Raw genomic sequence first — 5,863 nt, 5'->3', positions numbered from 1 at the left:
CAGCAGAGGCCATTCCACATGCAGGCCCTCCTGGCCCTGTACCTCCTCAGAGTCTTAGAAAAAGGACAGGGTGGACCAGGTGCTGTGGCTGCCTGCCCGAGGCTCTGGAAGCTCTTCTTGTCATTGAGTCATGAGTTTACGGTATAAAGTCAAAGAAAATGACATGGCCGTTCACCCTGCAAACCAGCACTCTGAAGTTAGAGACAGGGAGAAAGAGAGTTCAGGCTATCCTGGCCTATCCAGCAAGTCGGAGCCATCTTGGACTACATCAAGCCCTGTCTCAAAAAAAAAAAAAAGTTAATATTTTCATGTTATTAAATATTTCTCTATATGGAGAGTCCCACATGGCGTTGGATGAATGAGTCCCTTGGAATGTCTGATGGCTTTATTACTAATCAGCCGGCTGGGGTTCTCGTGATGTCTGAACGGAAGTCACCCACAGGCAAAGCATGGTTTCCTCTGGGTTTCCAGTTCCAGGCCCCTGAGTGTCAAGGCCTCATGAACTGACAGCCCCAGGACTGGCTCCAAGCTCTACAAGCCAGAGACTTGTAGCTTTAGGGGAGCCATGAGCTTCTCTGGCTTTGACTGGTAAGAGCCCTGCCCTCTGCAGCCAGAAATTCATGACTCACTGTCGCAGCTCACACAATGGTGGCAGTAAGACAGCTCTCTGGAGCCCTCTGACCTTAATTGCAGCTCCTTATTAGGGCTCCTTACTGCTCTGCGTGGCCTTCTGCCCCACCCCCTATCCTACTTAGTTCTCAGCCTTCACCATCCACTTGCAAAGTCCTCCCTCATGTGCCTTCTGGATGTCTTCAGTCACTGCCACCTCTGATCTTCATTACCAGAGACAAGTAGATAGATAAAAGACACTACTCAGAAAAGGCTTTTATCAGACCTAATCTTGCTTCCCAAGGGTCATTACAGGCTGGTGTCTGCCCAGTGACTGCAAGAGGGAGTTAACCACATAGTTATATGGCCATAGGCAAGGGGTCATGCAGAGATGATAGCTAACTCTCACCCATCACTGCACTGTGCACTGTTCTCTAAGGGCCAATCACAGCCTATGTAGGTACGACTTTCTCACTTGATGCTCACCAACTGAGTCATTCAGAGAGTGGCCTTCCTCGTCTGGACCTGATTGAGGACAGCTTCTGAAAGCTTCCAGAGCAGAAAAGGTGGGCTCTGGAGTAGAGGGGTAGTCAGTGGGGTCTTCTCATGTTCACCAAGGCTTGCTTGCCTGGAATGGGGGTTTTCCTGAACTGGTGCAGCCTGTGGCTGAATGAGGCCTCCTAAAGCTAGGTTGTGTCTTCCGTAGCCATGGTTACAGTGTCCCTTCCAGATGAAGTACAGCTCTCTCTGGGTAAATCCTTGCTCCAGGTTGCCAGGCATAAGGGAAGAGTCTGTCAAACAGCCATTCCCAACAGCTTCATCCATTCACAGAAAAGCATCAAAGGTCAAAGGGCACTGCAGGAAAGGGCTTATCGAAAGCTGAGCTAACATGCTCAATGACATAGAGAGTTCAGCAGAGCATGGCAGGGCTTGGTCCTTGTCCTGGTAAGCCTGGGAAGAGCTGAGTCCCACTGAATGTCTCAGTGGTAAAGATATGGAAGAGGAGCCTGGAGAGGAAGCTAGATGGACGGGGTACCAGGTCCCTGAGCTCTGCTTCCATCACAGCAGCTCTGGAGCTATCTGGATATAACCAGGCTCATCAAGCCCTCTAGCGAGATGGAATCAGAGGCTTAAACATCGGAAGCCATGTCATCCTGTACTGTCATTTAAAAGCTTCTAAGCCCTAGTCTCTTCCCTTTTTAAACGAATCTCAGTTGGACTGACACTTCGTGATGTGACATTCTAGAGGAAATACTTTCTATATTTTTTTAAAGAATTATTTATTTATTTTATGTATATGAACACAGCATAGCTGCCTTCAGACACACTGAAGACAGGCATCGGATCTCATCACGGATGGTTGTGAGCCACCATGTGGTTGCTGGGAATTGAACTCAAGACCTCTGGAAGAGCAGTCAGTGCTCTTAACCCCTGAGCCATCTCTCCAGTCCTACTTTCTATATTTTAAGCACATTTTACTGTGTGTATTTTTTAAAAGATATAACGTGTGTGTGTGGTGTGTGTGTGTGTGTGTGTGTGTGTGTGTGTGTGCGCGCGCGCGCGCGCACACACACACACACACACATACATTTCCATACAGGTTTAACAAAAACTCCTCCCTCTCGCCTCAGGTACTCAAGGAGCCCAGTCTAGGGGGCTCCTCTGTCGTCCACTAATCAGACAGTTCTACTGGTGTGTTCCAAACTTCGCTGTGGCTGCTTTGCCCCTGACTGAACTTTCCTGGAAGCTAGCCCCGAGATTGTACTTTAGGTCAGAGGTAAGATGGCCAGGAGTTCTTCTCAGCCTGGGACTGGAGGTATTCCAGAATTCTCTGGTCACACATGTTAAAATAAAATAATAAAATAAGCTAAAATAAAGAGGGAAGGGATTTGGAAAAGGGAAAGAGGGAGCGAGAGAGAGGGGGGAGAAGGAGAGAGGGAAAGTAAAGGGGGAGAGGGAAGGAGGTAGGCAAAGGAGGGAGGGGGAGAGGGAAGGGAAGAAGGGAGGGGGAGAGGGAAGGAGGAAGGGGAAGGAGGGAGAGGAAGGAGGGAAGGAGGGAGGGGAAGGAGGGAGGGGAAGGAGGGAAGTACTGATGTTGCCTCAACTTGTTCCCACTTCTGACCTCTAGGGGATGTTCTACAATACCCCACCCAATGAGCACTTTCTTTTCTTTTTAAATTTAATTTAATTTAACTTACAGCCTCACCTCAATTTCCCCTCCTTCCTCACCTCCCGCCTTCCCCATACCCATCCACTCCTCCTCCTTTTCTCCACAGAGCCCCAGTCTCAATGAATATCAACCAGCCATGGCATATCAAGTCTAATAAGACTAGGCACCTCTTCTGTTAGGGCTAGACAAGACAACCCAGCAGGGAGAAAGGGTCCTGAAGGCAGGCCATAGAGTCAGAGACTGTCCACAATCCCACCATTAGGAGTCGCACAAGAGGCCCAAGCTACACAGCTGTAACATAGGTGCAAAGGCCCCAGGTCAGGGTCATGCCCCAGGAGCACTTTCTAAAGTGGCCAACCAGCTGAGGGCTGCTATGGGCATGAACCCAGGACTAATGAAGCCACCTGGGTAAGGTCGGAGCACCAGCAACCTTTCCTATGAGGAGTTTCTGTATATAACACATGCATATATTTTATTTGAGATGTCACATCACTAGAAACTGACTCAAACGCTGTATCACTGGCCCATGTCCCGGACCTCCTTCTTATTTTAAGACAGGGCTCACTGCTGCCTTAGCTAGCTAGCCTTGCACTGACTCTGAAACCCAGGCTTTTTTATTTTGTTTTTGGCTTTGGTTGGATTAGAATGTAGCCCAGGTTGGCCTCCAAGCCCTGGTGCTCCTTTTGCCTCAGCCTCCCGTGTATCTGGGATTCCAAGGCGTGCACCTTGAAACTCTTATTTTCTTTCATTGCTTTACAATGTTTTAGTATTGTCGTTATAATTAAATTAATTAATAATTATATTACTACTACTAATATTATTACATTTCCTTGAGATAGGGTTTTTCCCTGTAGCCCTGATTATCCTGGAATTCACTATGTAGACCAGGCTGGTCTCAAACTCTGATATTGGCCTGCCTCTGCCTCCTGACTGCTGGGTTTAAAGGTATTCACCAGACACCACACCTGGCCAATTTTATTACTTTTTAGTCTGGCAAATATGGGTACCTTTGGGCACAAATGTACATGTAGAGCTCAGAGGACAACTTTCAGGAGTGAGTTCTCTGCCTTCCCCTATCTGGAGCCCAGGGACCTGAACTCAGGGTTGTCTGGCTTGGTACAAAGTGTCTGTGCTGAGCCAGCTTGCTGGTCCAGACCCAGTTATTTTAAAACATGGGACCCTCTATTCTTGGGTCTCTGGGTACCTTGATTTATGAGGATACCCAAGTGAAAAGCCTGCCCATTTTAGACCACAAATTCAATACTGCATTCATGTCAGGGGAGCAGGCTCGGAATTGTCCTGGGTTAATCAAATCGCAGGACTCATCATATAAATGACCAGCATTGAAAACGGACAAAATAATGCTAGACTAATAAAACATACTTCAGATGAGTTCTCTATTGAAGTCACGGTAAAGCCATTGGCTGAGCCACGGAAGTCTGCTAAGGAAGAGCCTGGCTCTCCGAGTGTCCCAGCACGATGGCCAGGCCAGCTCTCGGCACAAGCCTGCGTGCTAATCCCAGGTGCTGACAACCTCTAGCCCTGCGTGGGCAACAGTCAGGTGTTCATGGCCCAGGCAGCCTGCCTCCCTTTCCTAACAGTGGCTGCAGGATTGCTCTGTCTAAACAGCAGGAATAAGTTCCCTTTGTCATCGAGTCTCCATGGTAATTGGACACGTGATCATCTTTTTGGAGTTCTTGGCAAACCTGTGGCTGTTGGGTTTGGCTTTTACATTCCAGACCGTGAAGGAAACCGGAGGGAAGGAATTACTCTTCCCAAGAGCCTCGGGCTGTTTCCTGAAACAATTTGGGAGGTGCATCCCACCCTAGTGGTTTGGGGAGCCCCAACCCTGACTCTTCAGAACACATGCTGAAGAAAATCGGAGTTGAGGTGGCTTTCAGCCAGTGATGATTTTATGGAAAGATTCAGGTATGCAGGAAGTTAGGCTAATGGTTTGTGTTTTGTAAACAGTGATGCAGATGACATCGTCTTGAGATGTGAATAGGAATATGAGGGTAGGAACAGACAGGAACCTGGACCCACCACAGGGCTGCTACCTGGGTATTCACTGTCTGGCTCTGTTGCATTTTGTAAATTTGAAGTTTCCCACAAGACCAAAAAAAAAAGTTGTTTTAAAATAAAAAAGGCCCTGCGCTACCCAGAGAGACATTTTAGGTGTAACTATAGTGTCACGTGTGTGTCAGTAGGTGGCAGAAAGGAGAGAGAGGCTGTGTTTATGCTTGGGATTCTGAGCTATGGACATCTGAATCATGAGAAGCCAAACATTCCCTGAAAAAAGCGAGCCGAGATGACCCCTGACCACTGCCACAATGCACAAAAGGGTCGTAGCACTTGGGAGACCACTCCTGAGATGACTGCAGACACTCAGAGACCCTGGGTGCCACTCAGAGGAACAAGTAAGTGATGGAGAAATGGAAGAGAAGGAGAAGCGGAAGGATGTGGAACGATGAAGAGAGGCAGAGCTGGAGACTCAGGGGTAGTGAGGAACAGCCTGATGTGAGTAACCACTGGTGCCACCTGGGACCACGGTGGGGTCCTGGCCTGTGCTGCCACAGGAGGCTATGTCTGGGTTCATGGCCCTGCAGCAGCAGACAAATGTCCCTGTTCTGGGGTTCTGCTGTCTAAGGGTCTTAGGTAGGGTTTTACTGCTGTGAAGAGACACCATGACCAGCATAGCCCTGGCTGTCCTGGAACTCACTCTGTAGCCCAGGCTTGCCTCGAACTCAGAAATCCACCTGCCTCTGCCTCCCAAGTGCTGGGATTAAAGGCGTGCGCCACCACTGCCCAGCCAGCACAACTCTTTTTTTTTGTTTTGTTTTGTTTTGTTTTGTTTTGTTTTGTTTTGTTTTTTGAGACAGGGTTTCTCTGTGTAGCCCTGGCTGTCCTGGAACTCTCTCTCTAGACCAGGCTGGCCTCAAACTCAGAAATCCACCTGCCTCTGCCTCCCAAGTGCTGGGATTAAAGCGTGTGCCACCACCGCCCAGCCAGCACAACTCGTTTTGTTTTGTTTTGTTTTGTTTTGTTTTGTTTTGTTTTGTTTTGTTTTGTTTTTTGAGACAGGGT

General features: G+C 48.5%; 1 non-coding gene across 1 annotated transcript; it reads left to right on the top strand.

Annotated features, from left to right (window-relative positions):
• The first annotated feature begins 4,932 nt into the window (after window positions 1-4,932).
• LOC115031416 lies at window positions 4,933-5,066 on the top strand. Its single transcript, XR_003837054.1, has one exon. It is a non-coding gene; the product is annotated as a small nucleolar RNA SNORA17 (small nucleolar RNA).
• Window positions 5,067-5,863: the final 797 nt, after the last annotated feature.

The sequence above is a fragment of the Mus caroli genome, chromosome 6 (assembly GCF_900094665.2).
Source record: "Mus caroli chromosome 6, CAROLI_EIJ_v1.1, whole genome shotgun sequence".
Lineage (NCBI taxonomy): Eukaryota > Metazoa > Chordata > Mammalia > Rodentia > Muridae > Mus > Mus caroli.
The sequence above is the reverse complement of the archived record's forward strand: the minus strand, read 5'-3'. Positions and strand labels throughout refer to the sequence as shown.